Here is a 15682-nt window from a genome sequence, read left to right on the forward strand (position 1 = left end):
GGAACGATGTGGTATACCAGGGTCGAAATGCTGTCAATAGATTCAACCAGGGCATGTGAAGCATTTGGGGTAAACCATGGAAGGTTTTGTGAGGCGTAGATGTGGAAAGGGAGCTGTGGTTTTGGTGCATTACACAAGACAGCTAGACACTGAGTGTGAATGAATGTGGACTTTGTTGTCTTTTCCTAGCGCTATCACACATTTGCAAGGGGGAAGGGGAGTGCCATTTCATGTGTGGCAGGGTGGCGATGGGAATGGATGAAGGCAGCAAGTATGAATATGTACATGTGTATATATGTATATGTCTGTGTATGTATATGTATATATATCTATTTTGCTTTGTCGCTGTCAACCACGTCAGCGAAGTAGCAAAAGGAAACAGACGAAAGAATGGCCCAACCCACCCACATACACATGTATATACAAACACAGCCACAAACACAAATATACATACCTATACATCTCAACATATACATATATATACACACACAGACATATACATATATAAACATGTGCATAATTCATACTGTCTGCCTTTATTCATTCCCATCACCACCCCGCAACACATGAAATAACAACCCCCTCCCCCCTCATGTGCGCGAGGTAGTACTAGGAAAAGACAACAAAGGCCACATTTGTTCACACTCAGTCTCTAGCTGTCATGTAATAATGCACCGAAACCACAGTTCCCTTTCCACATCCAGGCCCCACAGAACTTTCCATGGTTTACCCAAGACGCTTCACATGCCCTGCGTGAATCCATTGACAGCACGTCCATCCCGGTATACCACATTGTTTCAATTCACTCAATTCCTTGCATGCCTTTCACCCTCCTGCATGTTCAGGCTCTGATTGCTCAAAATCTTTTTCAATCCATCTTTCCACCTCCAATTTGGTCTCCCAATTCTCCTTCTTCCCTCCACCTCTGACACATATATCCTCTTGGTCAATCTCTCCTCACTCATTCTCTCCATGTGACCAAACCATTTCAAAACACCCTCTTCTGCTCTCTCAACCACACTCTTTCTATTACCACTCATCTCTCTTACCCTATTATTACTTACTCGATCAAACCACCTCACACCACATAGTGTCCTCAAACACCTCATTTCAAACACATCCACCCTCCTCCGCACAACTCTATCTATAACCCACACCTCACATCTGTATAACATTGTTGGAACCACTATTCCTTCAAATATACCCATTTTTGCTTTCCGAGATAATGTTCTCACCTTCCACACATTCTTCAACGCTCCCAGAACTTTCGCCCCCACCCCCACCCTGTGACTCACTTCCGCTTCCATGGTTCCAACCGCTGCCAAATCTACTCCTAGATATCTAAAACACTTCACTTCCTCCAGTTTTTCTCCATGCAAACTTACCTCCCAATTGACTTGTCCCTCAACCCTACTGTACCTAATAACCTTGCTCTTATTCACATTTACTCTCAGCATTCTTCTTTCACACACTTTACCAAACTCAGTTACCAGCTTCTGCAGTTTCTCACCCAAATCAGTCACCACTGCTGTATCATCAGCAAACAACAACTGACTCATTTCCCAAGCTCTCTCATCCACAACAGTCTGCAAACCTGCCCCTCTCTCCAAAACTCTTGCATTCACCTCCCTGACAACCACATCCATAAACAAATTAAACAACCATGGAGACATCACACACTCCTGCCGCAAACCTACATTCACTGAGAACCAATCACTTTTCTCTCTTCCTACATGTACACATACCTTACATCCTTGATAAAAACTTTTCACTGCTTCCAATAACTTTCCTCCCACACCATACATTCTTAATATCTTCCAGAGAGTATCTCTATCACTCTATCATATGCCTTCTCCAGATCCATAAATGCTTCATACAAATCCATTTGCTTTTCTAAGTATTTCTCACATACATTCTTCAAAGCAAACACCTGATCCACACATCCTCTACCGCTTCTGAAACCACACTGCTCTTCCTCAATCTGGTGCTCTGTACATGCCTTCACCCTCTCAATCAATACCCTCCCATATAATTTCCCAGGAATACTCAACAAACATACCTCTGTCATTTGGACACTCCCCTTTATCCCCTTTGCCTTTGTACAATCGCACTATGCATGCATTTCGTCAATCCTCAGCCACTTCACCATGAGTCCTACATACATTAAATATCCTCACTAACCAGTCAACAACACACTCACCCCCTTTTTTGATAAATGCCACTGCTGTACCATCCAAACCAGCTGCCTTGCCAGCTTCCATCTTCCGCAAACTTTTACTACCTCTTCTCTGTTTACCAAATTTTTGTTTACCAAATCATTCTCCCTAACCTTCTCACTTCGCACACCCCCTCGACCAAAACACCCTATATCTGCCACTCTATCATCAAAAACATTTAACAAGCCTTCAAAATACTCACTCTATCTCCTTCTCACATCACCAGAGCTTGTTATCACCTCCCCATTAGCCCCCTTCACTGATGTTGGGGTGAAGAGATTGGTGAGAGTAAGTGAGCTTGGGAAGGAGACTTGTGTGAGGAAGTACCAGGAGAGACTGTGTGCAGAATGGAAAAAGGTAAGAGCAAAGGATGTAAGGGGAGTGGGGGAGGAATGGGATGTATTTAGGAAAGCAGTGATGGCTTGCGCAAAAGATGCTTCTGGCATGAGAAGCGTGGGAGGTAGGCAGATTAGAAAGGGTAGTGAGTGATGGGATGAAGAAGCAAGATCATTAGTGAAAGAGAAGAGAGAGGCATTTGGACAAGTTTTGTAGGGAAATAGTGTAAATGACTGGGAGATGTATAAACGAAAGAGGCAGGAGGTCAAGAGAAAGGTGCAAGAGGTGAAAAAGGGGCAAATGAGAGTTGGGGTGAGAGAGTATCATTAAATTTTAAGAATTTTAAGAGAATAAAAAGATGTTTTGGAAGGAGGTAAATAAAGAGCATACGACATAAGAACAAATGGGAACATTGGTGAAGGGGGCTAATGGGGATGTGGTAACAAGCAGCGGTGATGTGAAAAGGAGATGGAGTGAGTATTTTGAAGGTTTGTTGAATGTGTTACATGATAAGAGTGGCAGATATGGGGTGTTTTGGTCGAGATGGTGTGCGAAGTGATAGGGTTAGTGAGATGATTTGGTAAACAGAGAAGAGGTAGTAAAAGCTTTGCGTAAGATGAAAGCCAACAAGGCGGTGGGTGTGGATGGTATTGCAGTGGAATTTATCAAAAAAGGGGGTGACTGTGTTGTTGAATGGTTGGTAAGGATATCTAATGTATGTATGTCTCATGGTGAGGTGCCTGAGGATTGGCAGAATGCATGCATAGTACCATTGTACAAAGGTAAGGGGGTAAAGGTGTGTGCTCAAATTCCAGAGGTATAAGTTTGTTGAGTATTCCCGGGAAATTATATGGGAGGGTTGTGATTGTGAGGGTGAAGGCATGTACAGAGCATCAGATTGGGGACGAGCAGTGTGGTTTCAGAAGTGGCAGAGGATGTGTGGATCACATGTTTGCTTTGAAGAATGTATGTGAGAAATACTTAGAAAAGCAAATGGATTTGTATGTTGCATTTATGGATCTGGAGAAGGTGTATGCTTGAGTTGACAGAGATGCTCTGTGGAAGGTATTAAGAATATATGGTGCGGGAGGCAAGTTGTTAGAAGCAGTGAAAAGTTTTTATCGAGGATGTAAGGCATGTGTATGAATAGCAAGAGAGGAAGTGATTGGCTTTTACTGAATGTCGGTTTACGGCAGGGGTGTGTGGTCTCCATAGTTGTTTAATTTGCTTACGGATGGTGTTGTCAGGAAGGTGAATGCAAGAGTTTTGGAGAGGGGCAAGTATGCAGTTTGTTATTATTTCATGATACTTAGTTGCTGTCTCCCATGGTAGTGAGGTAGCGCAAGGAAACAGACGAAAGAATGGCCCAACCCACCCACATACACATGTATATATGTACACATCCACACACGCACATATACATGCCTATACATTTCAACATATACATATGTATACATACACAGACATATACATATATACCCATGTACATAACTCATACTTGCTGCCTTTATTCATTCCCATCGCCACCCCTCCACATATAAAATGACAACCCTCTTCCCCCACATGCGCATGAGGTGGTGCTAGGAAAAGACAATAAAGGCCACATTCGTTCACACTCAGTCTCTAGCTGTCATGTATAATGCACCGAAACCACAGTTCCCTTTCCACATCCAGGCCCCACAGAACTTTCCATGGTTTACCCAAGACGCTTCACATGCCCTGCTTGAATCCATTGACAGCACGTCCATCCCAGTATACCACACTGTTTCAATTTACTTAATTCCTTGCACGCCTTTCACCCTCCTGCATGTTCAGGCTCTGATCGCTCAAAATCTTTTTCAATCCATCTTTCCATCTCCAATTTGGTCTCCCACTTCTCCTTCTTCCCTCCACCTCTGACACATATACCCTCTTGGTCAATCTTTCCTCACTCATTCTCTCCATGTGACCAAACCATTTCAATATACCTTCTTGTGCTCTCTCAACCACACTCTTTTTATTACCACACATCTCCCTTACCCTTTCATTACTTACTCGATCAAACCACCTCACCACATATTGTCCTCAAACATCTCATTTCAAACACATCTACCCTCCTCCGCACAACCCTATCTATAACCCACACCTCACATCCGTATAACATTGTTGGAACCACTATTCCTTCAAACATACCCATTTTTGCTTTCCGAGATAATGTTCTCACCTTCCACACATTCTTCAATGTTCCGAGAATTTTCGCCCCCACCCCCACCCTGTGACTCACTTCCGCTTCCATGGTTCCATCTGCTGCCAAATCTACTCCTAGATATCTAAAACACTTCACTTCCTCCAGTTTTTCTCCATGCAAACTTACCTCCCAATTGACTTGTCCCTCAACCCTACTGTACCTAATAACCTTACTCTTATTCACATTTACTCTCAGCTTTCTTCTTTCACACACTTTACCAAACTCAGTTACCAGCTTCTGCAGTTTCTCACCCAAATCAGTCACCACTGCTGTATCATCAGCAAACAACAACCTACTCATTTCCCAAGCTCTCTCACCCACAACAGTCTGCATACCTGCCCCTCTCTCCAAAACTCTTGCATTCACCTCCCTAACAACCCCATCCATAAGCAAATTAAACAACCATGGAGACATCACACACCCCTACTGCAAACCTACATTCACTGAGAACCAATCACTTTTCTCTCTTCCTACATGTACACATACCTTACATCCTCGATGAAAACTTTTCACTGCTTCCAATAACTTTCCTCCCACACCATACATTCTTAATACCTTCCAGAGAGTATCTCTATCACTCTATCATATGCCTTCTCCAGATCCATAAATGCTACATACAAATCCATTTGCTTTTCTAAGTATTTCTCACATACATTCTTCAAAGCAAACACCTAATACACACATCCTCTACCGCTTCTGAAACCACAATGCTCTTCCTCAATCTGATGCTCTGTACATGCCTTCACCCTCTCAATCCATACCCTCCCATATAATTTCCCAGGAATACTCAACAAACATACCTCTGTCATTTGAACACTCACCTTTATCCCCTTTGTCTTTGTACAATGGCACTATGCATGCATTCCGCCAATCCTCAGCCACTTCACCATGAGTCATACATATATTAAATATCCTCACTAACCAGTCAACAACACACTCACCCCCTTTTTTGATAAATTCTACTGCAGTACCATCCAAACCAGCTGCCTTGCCAGCTTTCATCTTCCGTAAACTTTTACTACCTCTTCTCCGTTTACCAAATCATTCTCCCTAACCTTCTCACTTCGCACACCCCCTCGACCAAAACACCCTATATCTGCCACTCTATCGTCAAACACATTTAACAAGCCTTCAAAATACTCATTCTATCTCCTTCTCACATCACCAGTGCTTGTTATCACCTCCCCACCAGCCCCCTTCACTGATGTTCTCATTTGTTCTCTTGTCTTACGCACTTTATTTACCTCCTTCCAAAACATCTTTTTATTCCCCCCAAAATTTAATGATACTCTCTCACCCCAACTCTCATTTGAACTCTTTTTTACCCCTTGCACCTTTCTTTTGACCTCCTGTGTCTTTATCTTATACACCTCCCAGTCATTTCCACTATTTCTCTGCAAAAATTGTCCAAATGTCTCTCTCCTTCTCTTTCACTAATAATCTTACTTCTTCATCCCACCACTCACTACCCTTTCTAATCAGTCCACCTCCCGTGCTTATCATGTCACAAGCATCTTTTCAGCAAGCCATCACTGCTTCCCTAAATACATCCCATTCCTTCCCTACTCCCCTTACGTCCTTTGCTCTCAATTTTTCCATTCTGCACTCAGTCTCACCTGGTACTTCCTCACACAAGTCTCCTTCCTAAGCTCACTTACTCTCACCAATCTCTTCACCCCAACATTCTCTCATCTTTTCTGAAAACCCCTAATCTTCACCTTCGCCTCCACAAGATAATGAACAGACATCCTTCCAGTTGCACCTCTCAGCACATTGACATCCAAAAGTCTCTCTTTCGCGTGCCTATTAATTAACACATTATCCAATAACACTCTCTGGCCATCTCTCCCACTTACATATGTATACTTATGCATTTTTCTCTTTTTAAACCAGGTATTCCCAATCACCAGTCCTTTTTCAGCATACAAATCTAAAAGCTCTTCACCATTTCCATTTACAACACTGAACACCCCATGTACACCAATTATTCCCTCAACTGCCACATTTCTTACCTTTGCATTCAAATCACCCATCACTATAACCCGGTCTCATGCATCAAAACTACTAACACACTCACTCAGCTGCCCCCAAAACACTTGCCTCTCATGATCTTTCTTCTCATACCCAGGTGCATAGGCACCAATAATAATCCATCTCTCTCCATCCACTTTCAGTTTTATCCATACCAATCTAGAGTTTACTTTCTTACCCTCTATCACATACTGCCACAACTCCGGTTTCAGGAGTAGTGCTACTCCTTCCTTTGCTTTTGTCCTCTCTCCAACCCCTGACTTTCCTCCCAAAACATTCGCAACCCACTCTTCCCCTTTACCCTTGAACATCCAGGTTCTTTTCCTGAAACATACTACCTATCTCTCCTTTTCTTCTCATCTTGGTTACATCTACACAAATCTAGAAACCCCAATATGAGCCTTACACAGACATATACATTATTATTTTTTCATTTTGCTTTGTCGCTGTCTCCCGCGTTTGCGAGGTAACGCAAGGAAACAGACAAAAGAAATGGCCCAACCCACCCCCATACACATGTATATACACACACGTCCACACTCGCAAATATACATACCTATACATCTCAATGTACACGTATATATACACACACAGACACATACATATATACCCATGCACACAATTCACACTGTCTGCCTTTATTCATTCCCATCGCCACCTCACCACACATGGAATACCATCCCCCTCCCCCCTCATGTGTGCGAGGTAGCGCTAGGAAAAGACAACAAAGGCCCCATTCGTTCACACTCAGTCTCTAGCTGTCATGCAATAATGCCCGAAACCACAGCTCCCTTTCCACATACAGGCCCCACAGAACTTTCCATGGTTTACCCCAGACGCTTCACATGACCTGATTCAATCCACTGACAGCACATCAACCCCGGTATACCACATCGATCCAATTCACTCTATTCCTTGCCCTCCTTTCACCCACCTGCAGGTTCAGGCCCCGATCACTCAAAATCTTTTACACTGCATCTTTCCACCTCCAATTTGGTCTCCCACTTCTCCTTGTTCCCTCCACCTCCGACACATATATCCTCTTGGTCAATCTTTCCTCACTCATTCTCTCCATGTGCCCAAACCATTTCAAAACACCCTCTTCTGCTCTCTCAACCACGCTCTTTTTATTTCCACACATCTCTCTTAACCTTACATTACTTACTCGATCAAACCACCTCACACCACATATTGTCCTCAAACATCTCATTTCCAGCACATCCACCCTCCTGCGCACAACTCTATCCATAGCCCACGCCTCGCAACCATACAACATTGTTGGAACCACTATTCCTTCAAGCATACCCACTTTTGCTTTCCGAGATAATGTTCTCGACTTCCACACATTCTTCAAGGCTCCCAGGATTTTCGCCCCCTCCCCCACCCTATGATTCACTTCCGCTTCCATGGTTCCATCCACTGCCAGATCCACTCCCAGGTATCTAAAACACTTTACTTCCTCCAGTTTTTCTCCATTCAAACTTACCTCCCAATTGACTTGACCCTCAACCCTACTGTACCTAATAACCTTGCTCTTATTCGCATTTACTCTTAACTTTCTTCTTTCACACACTTTACCAAACTCAGTCACCAGCTTCTGCAGTTTCTCACATGAATCAGCCACCAGCGCTGTATCATCAGCGAACAACAACTGACTCACTTCCCAAGCTCTCTCATCCACAACAGACTTCATACTTGCCCCTCTTTCCAAAACTCTTGCATTCACCTCCCTAACAACCCCATCCATAAACAAATTAAACAACCATGGAGACATCACACACCCCTGCCGCAAACCTACATTCACTGAGAACCAATCACTTTCCTCTCTTCCTACACATACACATGCCTTACATCCTCGATAAAAACTTTTCACTGCTTCTAACAACTTGCCTCCCACACCATATATTCTTAATACCTTCCACAGTGCATCTCTATCAACTCTATCATATGCCTTCTCCAGATCCATAAATGCTACATACAAATCCATTTGCTTTTCTAAGTATTTCTCACATACATTCTTCAAAGCAAACACCTGATCCACACATCCTCTACCACTTCTGAATCCACACTGCTCTTCCCCAATATGATGCTCTGTACATGCCTCCACCCTCTCAATCAATACCCTCCCATATAATTTACCAGGAATACTCAACAAACTTATACCTCTGTAATTTGAGCACTCACTCTTATCCCCTTTGCCTTTGTACAATGGTACTATGCACGCATTTCGCCAATCCTCAGGCACCTCACCATGAGTCATACATACATTAAATAACCTTACCAACCAGTCAACAATACAGTCACCCCCTTTTTTAATAGATTCCACTGCAATACCATCCAAACCTGCTGCCCTGCCAACTTTCATCTTCCGCAAAGCTTTTACTACCTCTTCTCTGTTTACCAAATCATTTTCCCTAACCCTCTCACTTTGCACACCACCTCGACCAAAACACCCTATATCTGCCACTCTATCATCAAACACATTCAACAAACCTTCAAAATACTCACTCCATCTCCTCACATCACCACTACTTGTTATCACCTCACATTAGCGCCCTTCACTGAAGTTCCCATTTCCTCCCTTGACTTATGCACTTTATTTACCTCCTTCCAGAACATCTTTTTATTCTCCCTAAAATCTAACGATACTCTCTCACCCCAACTCTCATTTGCCCTCTTTTTCACCTCTTGCACCTTTCTCTTGACCTCCTGTCTCTTTCTTTTATACATCTCCCACTCAATGGCATTTTTCCCTGCAAAAATCGTCCAAATGCCTCTCTCTTCTCTTTCATTAATAATCTTGCTTCTTCATCCCACCACTCACTACCCTTTCTAATCAACCCACCTCCCACGCTTCTCATGCCACAAGCATCTTTTGCGCAATCCATCACTGATTCCCTAAATACATCCCATTCCTCCCCCACTCCCCTTACTTCCATTGTTCTCACCTTTTTCCATTCTGTACTCAAGTGTCTCCTGGTATTTCCTCACACAAGTCTCCTTCCTAAGCTCACTTACTCTCACCACCCTCTTCACCCCAACATTCACTCTTCTTTTCTGAAAACCCATACAAATCTTCACCTTAGCCTCCACAAGATAATGATCAGACATCCCTCCAGTTGCACCTCTCAGCACATTAACATCCAAAAGTCTCTCTTTCGCACGCCTGGCAATTAGCACGTAATCCAATAACGCTCTCTGGCCATTTCTCCTACTTACATACATCTTATGTATATCTCGCTTTTTAAACCAGGTATTCCCAATCACCAGTCCTTTTTCAGCACATAAATCTACAAGCTCTTCACCATTTCCATTTACAACACTGAACACCCCATGTATACCAATTATTCCCTCAACTGCCACATTACTCACCTTTGCATTCAAATCACCCATCACTATAACCCGGTCTCGTGCATCAAAACCACTAACACACTCATTCAGCTGCTCCCAAAACACTTGCCTCTCATGATCTTTCTTCTCATGCCCAGGTGCATATGCACCAATAATCACCCATCTCTCTCCATCAACTTTCAGTTTTACCCATATTAATCGAGAATTTACTTTCTTACATTCTATCACATACTCCCACAACTCCTGTTTCAGGAGTACTGCCACTCCTTCCCTTGCTCTTGTCCTCTCACTAACCCCTGACTTTACTCCCATGACATTCCCAAACCTCTCTTCCCCTTTACCCTTGAGCTTCGTTTCACTCAGAGCCAAAACATCCAGGTTCCTTTCCTCAAACAAACTACCTATCTCTCCTTTTTTCACGTCTAGGTTACATCCACACACATTTAGACACCCCAATATACATATACATATATACACATATACATATTCATACTTGCTACCCATATTCATTCTCATCACCACCCCGCCACCCATGAAATAACATTCCCCCTCCCCCATCGAGGTAGCGCTAGGAAAAGACAAAAGACCCCACATTCTTTCACACTAAGTCTCTAGCTGTCATGTGTAATGAACCAAAACCACAGCTTCCTTTCCATATCCAGGCCCCACAAAACTTTCCATGGTTTATCCCAGACGCTTCACATGCCCTGGTTCAATCCACTGACAGCACGTCCACCTCAGTATACCACATTGTTCCAATTCACTCGATTCCTTGCACCCTCCTGTATGTTTAGGCCCTGATTGCTCAAAATGTTTTTCTCTCCATCCTTCCACCTCCAATTTGGTCTACCACTTCTCCTTGTTCCCTCCACCTCTGACTCATATATCCTCTTTGTCAATCTTTTCTCACTCATTCTCTCCATGTGACCAAACCATTTCAAAACACCCTCTTCTGCTCTCTCAACCACACTCTTTTTATTACCACACATCTCTCTTACCCTTTCATTACTTACTCAACTCCACATCTCTCTTACCCTTTCATTACTTACTCAACTCAATCAAACCACCTCACACCACATATTGTCCTCAAACATCTCGTTTCCAATACATCCACCCTCCTCCACATAACCCTATCTATAGCCCATGCCTCACAACCATATAACATTGTTGGAACCACTATTCCTTCAAACTTACCCATTTTTGCTCTCTGAGATAATATTCTTGCCTTCCACTCATTCTTCAAATCTCCTAGAACCTTCACCCCCTTCCCCCACCCTGTGACTCACTTCTGCTTCCATGGTTCCATCCACTGCCAAATCCACTCCCAGATATCTAAAACACTTCCCTTCCTCTAGTTTTTCTCCATTCAAACTCATCTCCCAATTTACTTGTCCCTCAACCCTACTGAACCTAATAACCTTGCTTTTACTGACATTTACTCTCAGCTTCTTCTTTCACACACTTTACCAAACTCAGTCACCAACTTCTGCAGTTTCTCACAAATCAGCCATCAGCATTGGCATGTACAGAGCATCAGATTGGGGAAGAGAAGTGTGGTTTCAGAAGTGGTAGAGGTTGTGTGGATCAGGTGTTTGCTTTGAAGAATGTGAGAAATACTTAGACAAACAAATGGATTTGTATGTAGCATTTATGGATCTGGAGAAGGCATATGATAGAACTGATAGAGATGCTCAGTGGAAGATATTAAGACTATATGGTGTGGCAGGTAAGTTGCTACAAGTAGTGAAAAGCTTTTTTTTATCGAGGATGTAAGGCATGTGTACGAGTAGGAAGAGAGGAAAGTAACTGGTTCCCAATGAATGTCGGTATGCGGCAAGGATGTATGATGTATCCATGATTGTTTGTTTATGGATGGGGTTGTTAGGGAGGTGAATGCAAGAGTTTTGGAGAGAGGGGCTTGGGAAGTGAGTCAGTTGTTCGCTGATAATAAAAAAATATTTATATATTTATATCTATTTATTTGGCTTTGTCGCTGTCTCCCGCGTTTGTGAGGTAGCGCAAGGAAACAGACGAAAGAAATGACCCAACCCACCCCCATACACAATGTACACACACACATGCCCACACACGCAAATATACATACCTATACATCTCAATGTACACATATATATACACACACAGACACATACATATATACCCATGCACACAATTCACACTGTCTGCCCCTATTCATTCCCATCGCCACCTCGCCACACATGGAATACCATCCCCCTCCCCCCTCATGTGTGCGAGGTAGCACTAAGAAAAGACAACAAAGGCCCCATTCGTTCACACTCAGTCTCTAGCTGTCACGCAATAATGTCCGGAACCACAGCTCCCTTTCCACATCCAGGCCCCACAGAACTTTCCATGGTTTACCCCAGACGCTTCACATGCCCTGATTCAATCCACTGACAGCACGTCAACCCCGGTATACCACATCGATCCAATTCACTCTATTCCTTGCCCGCCTTTCACCCTCCTGCATGTTCAGGCCCTGATCACACAAAATCTTTTTCACTCCATCTTTCCACCTCCAATTTGGTCTCCCACTTCTCCTCGTTCCCTCCACCTCCGACACATATATCCTCTTGGTCAATCTCTCCTCACTCATTCTCTCCATGTGCCCAAACCATTTCAAAACACCCTCTTCTGCTCTCTCAACCACGCTCTTTTTATTTCCACACATCTCTCTTACCCTTACGTTACTTACTCGATCAAACCACCTCACACCACACATTGTCCTCAAACATCTCATTTCCAGCACATCCACCCTCCTGCGCACAACTCTATCCATAGCCCACGCCTCGCAACCATACAACATTGTTGGAACCACTATCCCTTCAAACATACCCATTTTTGCTTTCTGAGACAATGTTCTCGACTTCCACACATTCTTCAAGGCTCCCAGGATTTTCGCCCCCTCCCCCACCCTATGATTCATGTATGTATGAAATAAATGAGGAAAATATGTGGTTTGGGGAGTTAATCGTATAAGAAATAGCAAGGTGAGACAGATGTGTGAAAGTAAGAGAAATATCTGAGAGAAAGCTGTAGAGGGTGTGCTGAAATGGTATGGACATATGGAAAGGATGAGCGAGAAAAGGAAGGAAGGAACAAGGAAAAGGGGGACACCAAAGAGGAAGTAGTAAGATGGAGTGAAACATGCTTTGAAGGCTTTGGGCCTGAACATGCAAGAGATGCAATATGTGTAAGGGAGAGAGCAAAAAGGAGTGATGTGGTTTATAAGGGACAACATGCCTTCCATGGGCTGAGCCATGGCATATGAACCATTCATGGGAAACGAAGGAATAGACTGTGAAGCCTAGTTGTGGGTAAAGGTTCTAGTTTTGTTGCAATATATGTGACAGCTAGGGGAGTGTATGTGAGCAAATGAGGCTATTCATTCATCAGTTCCCGGCACTAACTCACTAACGTGGTAATTGTGAACACTTGAACATGTATGAAACAATATATACATATGCGTTTATGTTTATACATGTGCATGTGGGTGGGTTGGGCCATTCTTTCATCTGTTTCCTTGCGTTACCTCGCTAACGCAGGAGACGGCAGTTATGTAAAATAAATAAATATAACCTTAAATGGAACACTTGACCAAAGTATTTTTACACTACACCACACCCATAAGAAACTATAATCCATAGTAGAGTGGGGGAAAATTAAAAGCAGACACAAAACAGAAGACAAGAGGAAAATATCCATGTACTTGCAGTCCAAGTGAGCTCTAAGCATCTGGGTTAATTTATCCCCTGGGGCAAGTGGAACATCATTACAATTGGCAGTCTCTGACAGCATGAAGGTTAGCCAAAAATTAGCAACCTCCCACTATCACAAGTGGGCAGACAGTGACTGGCAGGGAAATTTAGTGCTATCCCAACAGCATGATGGGGTACTGAAAGGTCCTTATCCCTTAAAATATTCATGAGATACCTAAATGTTTGCAAGATAACCTAACAGAGATGACAAAAACTATCGATCTAAATCTCTGATGCCTGTTCCCAGCTGGAACTCTCTCGGGGGGGTGGCCACACCAACAGCCTCCATAACTAGCGAGCTCCAGTGCTGCTTCTTAGCCTTAGTGCCTAATCCTTAACAGGCCACTGGCAGAAGGCAACTTTAGCACAGTGTTTGCAGAGACTCCTACCTAATGTTCCTGCAGATTACTTCTACCTAATGCTCCTGCCTAATGTTCCTACCCACTACTTCTACCTATGTTTCTAACTAATGCTCCTGCTTAAATGTTCCTACTTAGTACTTCTCTCTATTGCTCCTACCATTTTGCCAAAAGGCAGGGCTAACGCACAGTGCTCAACATAAGAAAATCTAAAGTTACGAAGAATGAGTTGTGAGAGTTAAGTGTTGTCATATTATGCATGACAAGGAGACATTGTATGTTTGTAGACAGATTGCCAGTAGTCCAAATGTGGGTGAAGCAGAAAGAAGAGATAGCTACCTGGGTCAAAGGAGTGCAACTTAACCTTTGAAGTGCTGGCTCACTACACAGCTGTCACTAACCCTCCCAATACCCAGGTGGGTAGTACTGTTAATGTACCTCCCTGGTCTGTGGCAGCCCACCAACTATGGTGGAAGTCTGCAAAGGCCTCAAAATCTATGAAAGAATATATACGGACAAGAAAAATAACCTTTTCCTAAAAACAACAAAAATGAAAAAGATCTATATCAATAAACATTCTTTGGTAAAATGTACATGAAATGGATTGTACGAATTTCCTTGGTGGTTAGTTGAGACATTAGTAATGAGGTAGCTTTATCTTTGGGGAGAAAGCCATAAACATAACTATACATGCTCTCCAACTTATGACGGCATGACTTATGATTTTTTGACTTTACAATGGTGCAATATTCAACACTTTATTATGAAATAGGCTTTGTGTTATATGATTTTACTCAACTGTAGGCTTATGTAAGTGTTCTGAGAATGTTAAGGTATGCTTGGCTAAGCTATGATGCTTAGTAGAGGTTAGGTACAATATCAAATGTATTTTCGACTTATATTTTCAACTTATGATGGGTTTATCGGAACGTAGCCCCATCGTAAGTTGAGGAGCATCTGTACATAAAATCCCAAATATAGTATCATTATCATAAACATACATCTGTCTTAATAATAACAATAGAACCAAAGGCTTCTCCCAGTCACTATTGTACATATTAATCAATCTCACCATGAGTCAACTGAACTATATGAAATCAGAGATTCATAAATCCATGTTTCCTGTACGATGTGGCTAAGAAGCTTTCTTGTCCTAAGCAATAAAATATTGTCCTTAGTGGTAACAAGTGGTAAGTACTGTCTCCTATCCAAAAACTGAAACTATGCGAAATAAGATTAGTGACTACTTCAGAAAAAATGGATAAATGCCTTCCATGCTGGACAGATCAAGAATGGCCTACAACTCAATGTCCTAGAGGTAGAGGATATGAAGCTGGAATCTTTGGATAAGGAGTATGCACGACTTGCCCCAGTCAACTGGATAAA

At 42.8% G+C, this 15682-nt stretch overlaps 1 protein-coding gene across 2 annotated transcripts in view; it reads right to left on the minus strand.

Moving 5' to 3' along the window:
* Positions 1-15682, minus strand: part of Ptp69D (Protein tyrosine phosphatase 69D) — a 669136-nt gene that overhangs the window by 549888 nt on the left and 103566 nt on the right. The gene's annotated exons all lie outside the window — the stretch shown is intronic.

This window comes from Panulirus ornatus, chromosome 9 (assembly GCF_036320965.1).
Source record: "Panulirus ornatus isolate Po-2019 chromosome 9, ASM3632096v1, whole genome shotgun sequence".
In the NCBI taxonomy this organism is placed as follows: Eukaryota; Metazoa; Arthropoda; class Malacostraca; order Decapoda; family Palinuridae; genus Panulirus; species Panulirus ornatus.